Raw genomic sequence first — 13,157 nt, forward strand, 5'->3', positions numbered from 1 at the left:
CCTGGAAAGTCATTTTCAAGCATTCATTATAGATATTCTTTCAGGTGGACAATGTGGATGTTTGACTCATTTCTTATCCTTTATTAATTTCCTTGCTTCTTGAAGAAATGTGAATGAACACAAGAGGCACATTTTGTAAAACAGTGCCCTAAAATTCCTCTCACATCCTCCTCTCATCATGATAAAAAATTCACTATTGATGAATGATTCCTGTGCTCTGTGAGATATAAAGCCCTATTATTCACTCATTTATGCCATTTAAATGCTAGATTTTGTTTTTCAGTGCTGCAGACCCATTACCAAAGAGGGCCCAGCTGTTACTTTTTTGCTTCAGGGACATTCTCTGCAAATTCAATAGGTTTTGTTTCAATTCAGAAAATGGAAAGCATTAGGTTTGTAACAATAATTATATCTCTCTCCAGGGCTCTTGCACTATCAAGCCATAGAGGAGAGTAGTAGTAATTGGTTAGATTCATCAAAAGGGAAAATTTATTCTTACATCTTCTTGCAGTGGGCAAGGGTCCATTGAACAGATGGGCCAATAGGCACAATGTTAAAATTCTATGCATACCTAATATTTGGGTGTCACTGTTGAAAATACATTCAATAACTACCTCTTCCATATTTATGTTCACAGAAACTCTTGGACTACGTAAGACTGGTGCTCAAGAGTTTGAGCAAATAATACCCATTTCTTTTGACTCAATATTTACCTCCTCGAGTAAAGGCAGTGGGAAGACTTATGCAACTGACAATGGAGAACAAATCCTCATCTTTTTTTTTTCTTTTTCTTTTTAAAGATTTCATCCATTCATTTGACAGAGAGAGATCACAAGCAGGCAGAGAGGCAGGCAGAGGGAGAGAGAGGAGGAAGCAGGCTCCCCGCTGAGCAGAGAGCCCGAAGTAGGACTCGATCCCAGGACCCCGAGACCATGACCCGAGCTGAAGGCAGCAGCCCAACCCACTGAGCCACCCAGGCGCCCCCAAATCCTCATCTTCTTAAAGAGATGGCCCTTCTTTGGCACATTTAATTCCTTCTAACACTTTTCTAAGCCTTCTAACATTTTTAGAAAATGAAATTTTTCACTCCTCTTCAACTGCTCCAAGTCTGCAGAATAGCTAGACTCCACTCCTATCATCAAGCAATGTGGCCTGATACGGTGATAAAGTAAGAATGGGGAGAATTGTTTGCATATTAGTAGTAGCCTGGGGACACCTGAGGGATAAAAGTACTCAAGTTAAAATACTAAAAGCAAAGACAATAGCTCAAATCTCCTGGCCCTTTTTAATGTCTTTTATGCACTAAGATTTCTCAGTTTTGAACACATGTGTTACTTTTTAGAAGTCATACCTAACAATAAAGGGGTAGTTCACCAACTTTTTGTGGTTGTAGTAGGAGTTACTTTTTCTGAAAGCTTTAAGATCATTGAGGAATTTAACATGGTGTATGGACAGGACAGATGGGGCAGGTGAGAGGGCACATAACACCGACACCTATGTCTAAGAATAAAATTGTTGACATCATGGGCTGTGGATGCTGTTGCTGGCATGCTTCTTTTGGAAGCTGTCAAACTGGAACATGAATTGGAACCAAAATAAAGATACAGAGAATATCTCTTACATTATTTTTCTGAGATAGATTTATTAGCACTTTCAACAAGAAGGCAGAGCTGATTGTTAAAAGGCAACAGACTCCTCTACAGAATTCAAATCTCTCAATAATGAAGTCCATTAAGATATGGAGTCCATAACTTAATTGGTTGGACAAATCCATTGGGCATGCCAATGGGGACACATGATGTTTGAGTAAATGTGAAACCAACCAAAAACCTTCCTGCCTTTCTCCAAGTAGCTATGGGGATTTTCTTTTCAACTTGAAATAGAGTCTGACATTTCCAAATGTCAAATAGTAGCTTAACAAGAAAAAACTTGAATTACATTTAAATGACTGAAGTTCAAGGCCAATTTCTCACAGTGTTAGTAAGCATTTAATGATAAGTAATGTATACCTAAAGACATAATTTTACCCGAGAAGTTTTACTTTATTCTCACCTATTACTTTTTGGTAAGAAATAATGAAGCACAGTTCTTACAAAGGTAAAAACCTGGCTCTACTATTTAATTCCCTCATTTGTTCTTTAGCACACACTAAGTGTCTTCTCTGAACTCATACAGCACACATCTCTCACACCTTGATCATCATTTTACCCTAGTGGTGAAAAGAGTTGAAAGACTTGCTTACTAGTCATGGTCAAGTTAGTTAAACTCTCTTGAGCCTCAGTTTCTTTGTTTGAAAATAGTGACTAAGAGCAAAGGTTTAGAGTCAGATCAACCTAAATTCAGATTTTGGCTTTGCCCTTTTAGGGTAGAGAAAAAGGAACCCTTGTACATTGTTGTTGGGAAAATAAATTGGTATAGCCACTGTGGAAGACAGTATGGAGTTTCCACAAAAAATTAAAAATAGTTTGTCTCCCTCCCTATCCCATCTTGTTTCATGGATTCTTCTCCTACCCACTTAAGCCCCCATGTTGCATCACCACTTCCTCATATCAGGGAGATCATATGATAGTTGTCTTTCTCCACTTGACTTATTTCGCTAAGCATGATACACTCCAGTTCCATCCATGTTGTCGCAAATGGCAAGATTTCGTTTCTTTTGATGGCTGCATAGTATTCCATTGTGTATATATACCACATCTTCTTCATCCATTCATCTGTTGATGGACATCTAGGTTCTTTCCATAGTTTGGCTATTGTGGACATTGCTGCTATAAACATTCGGGTGCACGTGCCCCTTTGGATCACTACGTTTGTATCTTTAGGGTAAATACCCAGTAGTGCAATTGCTGGCTCATAGGGCAGTTCTATTTTCAACATTTTGAGGAACCTCCATGCTGTTTTACAGAGTGGTTACACCAGCTTGCATTCCCACCAGCAGTGTCTTTTGGGAAATTGGAAGAGGAGGTGAACCATGAGAGACTATGGACTCTGAAAAACAATCTGAGTGGTTTGAAGTGGCGGGGGGGGTGGGAGGTTGGGGTACCAGGTGGTGGGTATTGTAGAGGGCACGGCTTGCATGGAGCACTGGGTGTGGTGAAAAAATAATGAATACTGTTTTTCTGAAAATAAATAAATTGGGAAAAAAAAACCGAAGGAGGCAGAGGTAGAAGGAAAAGTAAAAAAAAAAAAAAAAAAAGAAATACCATATGATCCAATAGTTCCACTATGGGGTATTTACCCAAAGAAAATGAAAACACCAATTCAGAAAGATATATGCACTCCTATGTTTATTGTAGCATTATTTACAGTAGTCAAGATATAGAAGCAACCTAAGTATCCGGCAATAGGTAAATGGACAAAGAAGATGTGGTGTACACACACACACACACATACACACACACACAGGAATATTACACAACTATATAAAAGGATGAGATCATGCCATTTAGACAACATGGATGAACTAAATAGTGAAATAAGTCAGAGTGAATCACATGACTTCTATGAGCATCAGTTCATAATATCACCTACTATATATGGAGGATTTTTAATATTAAATGAGATAATGTACATGACACACTTAGCATAAAATAAATGCTTATTTAGTTTTAGCTGCTTCTATGATGATGATTGACAGTAAAGATATTGATGATAGGGCGCCTGGGTGGCTCAGTGGGTTAAGCCACTGCCTTCAGCTCAGGTCATGATCTCAGGCTCCTGGGATCCAGTCCCGCATTGGGCTCTCTGCTCAGCAGGGAGCCTGCTTCCTCCTCTCTCTCTGCCTACTTGTGATCTCTCTCTGTCAAATAAATAAATAAAATCTTTAAAAAAAAGATGATGATAAATATGATGAAAAGATGATTATGAGGATGGTGATAATACCTGCCCTACTTACCTCACTAGAAAGTGGAAATCACTATGAAAAAATAAAGGAAGGTCAGTAATGATTTGCCCAGCAGTATAGATGCTCTTCTGATGAAAGAAGCCTAACTTTTACTTTGAGTAAAGATATTCTCACACCTTCTATCACGGGACTGTACACAAAGTATATGCCCATTGTGCAGCCAACTATATAACAATTAAACACCATGTTATACTATGATTAGATATAATCCTAGAAAGGAAACTCATGGGAAAGGTGAGAAGTGCTGGATCCATGTCTTTAAATAGGGAAGAGGGAATGGGATTTAATGTACAAATGGAGGAGGTGAGCTTATCTGGAAGCACTGACACTTTAGGCTAAAATGAGGGCAAATGGAGTATATGAATATAAATGCAACTAGGTGTGCAGATGTGACAGAGTGAGTCTACAGAGGTTGTCTTCTGGCAGCTTCACAGGAAGATTTAAAGATGATGGAGGAGGTTCAAATAGAGAGATGGAAATATAACACGAATTAGTACTGTACCAACAACTAGAATTGAATATCAAGTTCTGGGGAAATCCTGTTTCAGGATTATAAAGAGGGCTATTTCCATTTGTTGACAATCCAATGGGAACCAGGGAAGGAATATTTGTTGAGAAACAAATGGTCTGTGCACTGTACTCAATTGTATACTGAGTGAGAATGCCATCTCAAGTTTCTTTTTTTTTTTTCCCAATTTATTTATTTTCAGAAAAACAGTATTCATTATTTTTTCACCACACCCAGTGCTCCATGCAAGCTGTGCCCTCTATAATACCCAACACCTGGTACCCCAACCTCCCACCCCACCGCCACTTCAAACCCCTCAGACTGTTTTTCAGAGTCCATAGTCTCTCATGGTTCACCTCCCCTTCCAATTTACCCAAATTCCCTACTACTCTCTAACGCCCCTTGTCCTCCATGCTATTGGTTATGCTCCACAAATGAGTGAAACCATATGATAATTGACTCTCTCTGCTTGACTGATTTCACTCAGCATAATCTCTTCCAGTCCCGTCCATGTTGCTACAAAAGTTGGATATTCGTCCTTTCTGATGGAGGCATAATACTCCATAGTGTATATGGACCACATCTTCCTTATCCATTCATCCGTTGAAGGGCATCTTGGTTCTTTCCATAGTTTGGCGACTGTGGCCATTGCTGCTATAAACATTGGGGTACAGATGGCCCTTCTTTTCACGACATCTGTATCTTTGGGGTAAATACCCAGGAGTGCAATTGCAGGGTCGTAGGGAAGCTCTATTTTTAATTTCTTGAGGAATCGCCACACTGTTCTCCAAAGAGGCTGCACCAACTTGCATTCCCACCAACAGTGTAAGAGGGTTCCCCTTTCTCCACATCCTCTCCAACACATGTTGTTTCCTGTTTTGTTAATTTTGGCCATTCTAACTGGTGTAAGGTGATATCTCAATGTGGTTTTAATTTGAATCTCCCTGAGGGCTAATGATGATGAGCATTTTTTCATGTGTCTGATAGCCATTTGTATTTCTTGATTGGAGAAGTGTCTGTTCATATCTTCTGCCCATTTTTTGATGTGTTTGTCTGTTTCGTGTGGGTTGAGTTTGAGGAGTTCATTATAGATCCTGGATATCAAACTTTTGTCTGTACTGTCATTTGCAAATATCTTCTCCCATTCCGTGGGTTGCCTCTTTGTTTTTTTGACTGTTTCCTTTGCTGTGCAGAAGCTTTTGATTTTGATGAAGTCCCAGAAGTTTATTTTTTCTTTTGTTTCCTTTGCCTTTGGAGACGTATCTTGAAAGAAGTTGCTGTGGCTGATATCGAAGAGATTACTGCCTATATTCTCCTCTAAGATTCTGATAGATTCCTGTCTCACGTTGAGGTCTTTTATCCATTTTGAGTTGATCTTTGTGTACGGTGTAAGAGAATGGTCGAGTTTCATTCTTCTACATATAGCTGTCCAGTTTTCCCAGCACCATTTATTGAAGAGACTGTCTTTTTTCCACTGTATATTTTTTCCTGTTTTGTCGAAGATTAATTGACCATAGAGTTGAGGGTCCATATCAGGGCTCTCTACTCTGTTCCACTGGTCTATGTGTCTGTTTTTATGCCAGTACCATGCTGTCTTGGTGATCACAGCTTTGTAATAAAGCTTGAAATCAGGTAAGGTGATGCCGCCAGCTTTATTTTTGTTTTTCAACGTTTCCTTAGCGATTCGGGGTCTCTTCTGATTCCATACAAATTTTAGGATTATTTGCTCCAGCTCTTTGAAGAATGCCGGTGGAATTTTGATTGGAATTGCATTAAAAGTATAGATTGCTCTAGGCAGTATAGACATTTTAACGATGTTTATTCTTCCGATCCAAGAGCATGGAATGGTCTTCCATCTTTTTGTGTCTTCTTCAATTTCTTTCATGAGTGTTCTATAGTTCCTCAAGTATAGATCCTTTACCTCTTTAGTTAGGTTTATTCCCAGGTATCTTATGGTTCTTGGTGCTATAGTAAATGGAATCGATTCTCTAATTTCCCTTTCTGTATTTTCATTGTTAGTGTATAAGAAAGCCACTGATTTCTGCACATTGACTTTGTATCCTGCCACGCTGCTGAATTGCTGTATGAGTTCTAGTAGTTTGGGGGTGGAGTCTTTTGGGTTTTCCATATAAAGAATCATGTCATCTGCGAAGAGAGAGAGTTTGACTTCTTCATTACCAATTTGGATACCTTTTATTTCTCTCTGTTGTCTGATTGCTGTTGCTAGGACTTCTAATACTATGTTGAACAAGAGTGGTGAAAGTGGGCATCCTTGTCTTGTTCCTGATCTCAACTGGAAGGCTGCAAGCTTTTTCCCATTGAGGATGATATTTGCTGTGGGTCTTTCATAGATAGATTTGATGAGGTTCAGGAATGTTCCCTCTATCCCTATACTTTGAAGCGTTTTAATCAGGAACGGATGTTGGATTTTGTCAAATGCTTTTTCTGCATCAATTGAGAGGACCATGTGGTTCTTCTCTCTTCTCATATTAATTTGTTGTATCACATTGATTGATTTACGAATGTTGAACCATCCTTGTAGCCCAGGGATGAATCCCACCTGATCATGGTGGATAATCTTTTTAATGTGTTGTTGGATCCTGTTGGCTAGGATCTTGTTGAGAATCTTAGCATCCATATTCATCAGTGATATTGGTCTGAAATTCTCCTTTTTGGTATGGTCCTTGCCTGGTTTGGGGATCAGGGTAATGCTGGCTTCATAGAAAGAGTCTGGAAGTTTTCCTTCTGCTTCAATTTTTTGAAACAGCTTCAGGAGAATAGGTGTTATTTCTTCTTGGAAGGTTTGGTAGAATTCCCCAGGGAATCCGTCAGGTCCTGGGCTCTTGTTTTTTGGGAGATTTTTGATCACTGCTTCAATCTCGTTATTAGATATCGGTCTATTCAGGTTGTCGATTTCTTCCTGGTTCAATTTTGGTAGTTTATATTTTTCCAGGAATGCATCCATTTCATCTAGGTTGCTAAGCTTATTGGCATATAACTGTTCGTTGTAACTTCTGATGATTGTTTCTACTTCCTTGGTGTTAGTTGTGATCTTTCCCTTTTCATTCATAATTTTATGAATTTGGGATTTCTCTCTTTTCTTTTGGATTAGTGTAGCCAGTGGCTTATCGATCTTATTGATTCTTTCAAAAAACCAGCTTCTAGTTTCATTGATACGTTCTACTGTATCTCTGGTTTCTCCCTCATTGATCTCAGCTCTAATCTTGATGATTTCCCTTCTTATGTGTGGAGTTGGTTTGATTTGTTGTTGATCCTCCAGTTCTTTAAGGTGTAGAGACAGCTGGTGTGTTCTGGATTTTTCAAATTTTTTGAGCGAGGCTTGGATGGCTATATATTTTCCCCTTAGGACCGCCTTTGCTGTATCCCATAGGTTTTGGACCGAAGTGTCTTCATTCTCATTGGTTTCCATGAATTGTTTCAGTTCTTCTTTGATCTCCTGGTTGATCCAAGCATTCTTAAGCAAGGTGGTCTTTAGCTTCCAGGTGTTTGAGTTCCTTCGGAACTTTTCCTTGTGATTGAGCTCCAGTTTCAAAGCATTGTGATCTGAGAATATGCAGGGAATAATCTCAGTCTTTTGGTATCGGCTGAGTCCTGATTTGTGACCCAGTATGTGGTCTATTCTGGAGAAGGTTCCGTGTGCACTTGAGAAGAATGAGTATTCTGCTGTTTTAGGGTGGAATGTTCTGTATATATCTATGAGGTCCATCTGGTCCAATGTGTCGTTCAATGCTCTTGTTTCTTTATTGATTTTCTGCTTCGATGATCTGTCTAATTCTGAAAGAGGCGTGTTAAGATCACCTACGATTAGTGTATTCATATCAATATGACTCTTTATCTTGATTAACAGTTTTCTTAAGTAATTGGCTGCTCCCATATTGGGAGCATAGATATTTACAATTGTTAGATCATCTTGGTGGATAGTCCCTTTAAGGATTATGTAGTGTCCTTCTGTATCTCTGACTACAGACTTTAGTTTGAAGTCTAATTTATCTGATATGAGAATCGCTACCCCAGCCTTCTTTTGAGTCCCATTGGCATGAAAGATGCTTCTCCACCCCTTCACTTTCAGTCTGCGTGTATCTTTAGGTTCAAAATGGGTCTCTTGTAGACAGCATATGGATGGGTCCTGTCGTTTTATCCAATCTGCAACCCTGTGCCGTTTTATGGGTGCATTTAGGCCATTCACATTGAGAGTGATTATTGATAGATACGTTTTTATTGACATCGAGTTACCTTTGAAGTCTTTCTTTCTGTAGACTGTCTCTATATTTCTGTTCAATGCTATTCTTGGGATTTTTCCTCTTTTATAGCACCCCCCTTAATATTTCCTGCAGTATCGGCTTGGTGGTTGCATAGTCTTTTAAGCCTTGCCGGTCTTGGAAACTCTTTATCTCTCCATCCATTTTGAATGTCAGTCTTGCTGGATAAAGTATTCTTGGCTGCATGTTCTTCTCATTTAGTGCCCTGAATATATCTTGCCAGCCTCTTCTGGCTTGCCACGTCTCTGTGGACAGGTCTGACGTTATTCTGATGGGCTTCCCTCTGTAAGTAAGGAGCCTCTTTGCCCTGGCAGCTTTCAAGAGATTATACCTACAATTATAATTTCTCAATTTGACTATCAGGTGTCGTGATGTTTTTTTGGAGTGTATAATCTTGGGTGGAGACCGTTCAGCCTCTAGTACATGGACGCTGGTTTCATTCACGAGATTCGGAAAGTTTTCATGAAGGACTTGTTCCACGACATCTTCTAGACTTCTTTCTTTCTCCTCCCCTTCAGGAATTCCAATAATTCTGACGTTGGAACGCTTCATGGCATCACTTATTTCCCTAATTCTGCTTTCGTGGGACCTAAGCTGTTTGTTCCAGGCTTCCTCCTGATCCTTTCTCTCTATCTGTTTGTCTTCCAGATCACTAATTCTATCTTCTGTCTCAGTTACCCTAGCTTTGAGAGAGTTTAGATTGGATTGGAACTCATTGAGAGCATTGTGGACCTCCTCCCTGGTAGCTTTAAGCTCCTCCCTAACATTGTGAACATCCTGTCTGGTCGCTTTCAGTTCGGCTCAAATCAATTTTGTTTGGTCATCCATGGCCTTCTCCAACCTAGCTATTGCCTGGATAATTGTTAGCCTGAATTCTCTTTCCGACATATTGTCTATGTTGATAGCCGTTAGCTCTGTTGCGGAAGGTCCATCCTCTGTATTTTTCTTCTGTTGGGCATTCCTCCTCCTAGTCATTTTGGTGGGAGAAGACTGAACAGATGCAGCTGGATGTATCAACTCTGGTGCAGTCAAGGTGCACCCTGGAACACTTCCTGATCTCCGTCTCAGAAGCCTCAGTCTGGGTGCAGAAGCTGAATAAATTCCCCCTTGGACGCTGGCAGTGCAGGTTCCAAGTTAAAGACCCTGGGGGCGCAGGATCTTTTGCTCGTCCCCAAAGCCAAGGCAGTGGCGTCTGTCTGGGAGCTCCTGACCGCCAGAGAGGTTCCAAGTAGCGATCTCAAACTGAGATTTTGCCGCCGGCCGGGGCTGGGAGTGCCCGGCTTGCGCGCACCTCTTTTCAGAGGCGGCTGTGGGTCGGGCTTGCGTCTGGGGCACTGAGAACGGGGCGCTGGTCCGTAAGCCGCAGGCTGGGCTTTTGCGCGCCTCTGTCCGGGGAAGAGTTTCGTGCGCGCCCGGCTTAGACTTTGAAACAATGTCCCGGGTCAAGAAGCGCCCCAGGGCCTTAGAAACCCAGGAGAGCTGGAGTGACGTGCACGCGCATCTCAAGCTTTGTGGTAGGGCTAGCGCGCGTTCTGCAGACCGGCTCCCATCCCCTCACAGGAGCCGGAACCCCCGCGCTCTGGGGCGCGCTGGCGGCTTAGGGATCAGGAGCCGGTTTCTCCGCCGCACTCTCTCTGCCTCCGCGCCGGGGAGGCCGTCTGGGACTGGGGACTCAAGCCCCTGTCCCTAGCCGCCCCGATTCCCACAATTTGCCCCCGCGATCCTTTGCTCTTTTGGAGTGCTTTCAACCAGTCTCCAAGTTAATGCTGGTCCCCAGACGCAGGGCACTCTCGCTCGTATAGGGGTATTACTTTTGCACCGGTCGCCTCTGGTGGCTCCCTCCCCCTTTTGTTTATCTTCCGATATCAGTCCGCTGTTCCCATTCCGCTTTACCTGCTCACTGGCGTCTTCTGCCCCTGTAGAGATCCAGACGTGTATAATTCTGATCTCAGGCTGATTTCATGGGTGATCAGAGTTCTTTGGTAGGTAATCAGCTCACTTTGGGGTACCAGCTGAAAAGACGCCTCTTCCTAGTATCCCGCCATCTTGTCCCCCCCCCAAGTTTCTTTTTTTTAATATTTTATTTTATTTATTTGACAGAGAGAGATCACAAGTAGGCAGAGAGGCAGGCAGAGAAAGAGAGAGAGGAGGAAGCAGGCTCCCTGCTGAGCAGAGAGCCTGATGCGGGACTCGATCCCAGGACCCTGAGATCATGACCTGAGCCGAAGGCAGCGGCTTAACCCACTGAGCCACCCAGGCGCCCCAAGTTTCTCATTAAAGTGAAAACAGGTATAGCCCAAAGGAAGCATTTTAAAAAGTATTAATTCTCTACAGTTTTTTTCCTAACCTTTATCTTCTCAGTGACACATGACTTTTGAAATGTCTTTGTAAGTTTCAGGTTATTCATCTCCTTTATTTTTTTTTCCTTAGCAGAGTTCAGAAGGAAGGATGTAATATCTCAAAGTTTAACAGCAGTTAAAGCAAACTTACTATTTTGCTATTTCACCACTGCTGCTGATATTCTGTGGCCTGAATATTTTCTAAGAATGGTAATTTGTGAAATCGTTTTATTCCAGATGGGGGAATAAGTGTTATCTTTGTCTCCATTGACTTGTTTAATTGTTATCAGCCCATAGTAAATCTCAGTTTGTAATTACTACAATTGACCTATCATAACTTTATATTTTTAGTGATTTTCATTCTATGAACATGTCTGTAATTAACCTTAGCTTTTAAAAATAATGTAATAAATTAACTTTAATTAATTTATTTAAAAAATTAAAAAAAAATAAAACAAACTTACTCCAGGGAACTTATGCTATCGAGGTGATAGGAGGGCTCCTGTCTATGTGCAATGTTATGCCTCTGTGTTAGAAATTGGATTTTGATTATGAAATGAAAATCGTGTTCTAGTTTCACACCACTTAAAGAGGAAAATGGCCATCTGGGGTCAGTATATCAGACTGAGTGGTGATAGGGAGGAGAAAATAAGTATGTTTTCAGTGAAACAATATATGTAATCTGACATAAAGAATTTATAAATGCCATGTCTTCAAAATATTTTATCCATTATAAATTTTGGTTATACTGAACTGGGCAACAGTTTTGTTAAGTGACTATTTCTTTATGCCATTATATTCACACTTTATTTAGTCATTATTACCCATATGGCTATTTTTCACTAATATTGTTTTATTTGTAATTTCAGTTTATCTTTATTAATATCTTCCTCTTTCTTTTGGTTCATTTTATTATTTTACTTGTTTTTGAAGCTCAATATTTAGTTCACTGTGTTCAGTCTTTGTTTTAAATAACCAAAATAGAAAAAATAAATAAATACTTTCCTCAATTGACTCTGTATGCCACAGAATGACAAGAAAGATCCCTATTTTTATCATTTTGTAAATAATTTATCATTTATGTTTTGTTTTTACCTCAATTTAGAGCTTATTTAACAAAATGTTTTTAAATGTTTAAGGTTAAGAGTGTGTCTCCTTAATGTTGACTTCTAAATTTTTAAAATTGTGGTCAAGAGAATGAATTAATACAATATATATTCCATGAAATAGTTGTTCAAAATAAATAAATATTATTACTATCAACATTATTATTAATATCTTTATGGCCAAATGCCTGAACAATTTCTTTCTATATCATGACTATTTATATTCTCTATTTTTAATATTCAAAGTTGTATATCAAGCTTACTGAGGTTATTACACAAATTCCATTTTCTCTATTTTTTTCAAACTCACTTAGTAGGTAAAGAACTAAAAGATACATACTAACACCTCTAACTATGATTTTATCCATTTCTTATTGCATAATATATTTTTCTATTTTGAATTTTGTCACTAGGTTTTTGCATTAAATGGTTAAAATTGTCACATCTTCATTAATTTTGTCCCAGAGTCATTAATAAGGCCACATGAAAGTCTCCATTTGGATGAAAAACTGCATGATCACCTTAATTATACTATTATCATTCTACTCTTCATCTTACTTGTTGCATTTGATCTTGAATTCTCGTATCTCCTATATTAATACTGCCAATCTTCAAAAACAAATACTGCCAATCTCATTCATCTACAGTTTGCATTTGCCTGGTATCTTTTTGCCTTCGCTTTTATTTTTTTCTTATTGTGTTATGTTAGTCACCATAAAATACATCATTAGTTTTTGATGCAGTGTTCCAAGATTCATTGTTTATATATAACACCCAGTGCTCCATGCGATACATGCTTTCCTTAATTTTTTAACTTTTTTGTCACTTTATTTTATAAGCTTTTCTTATAGAACATACTTTTTACACAATCTGAAGGATTTTCTTTTGCTATGGCAATTTAGCACAGTAACATCCAAATTAACAGGTGAGATATATCTTATACATTATTTTAGTATATGCTATATTTTGTAAATTCTTTCCCCACTACTTCAGATTCTTTAGTTTGGTTTGATTGATCAA

The sequence above is a fragment of the Neovison vison genome, chromosome 1 (assembly GCF_020171115.1).
Source record: "Neovison vison isolate M4711 chromosome 1, ASM_NN_V1, whole genome shotgun sequence".
Taxonomy (NCBI): domain Eukaryota; kingdom Metazoa; phylum Chordata; class Mammalia; order Carnivora; family Mustelidae; genus Neogale; species Neogale vison.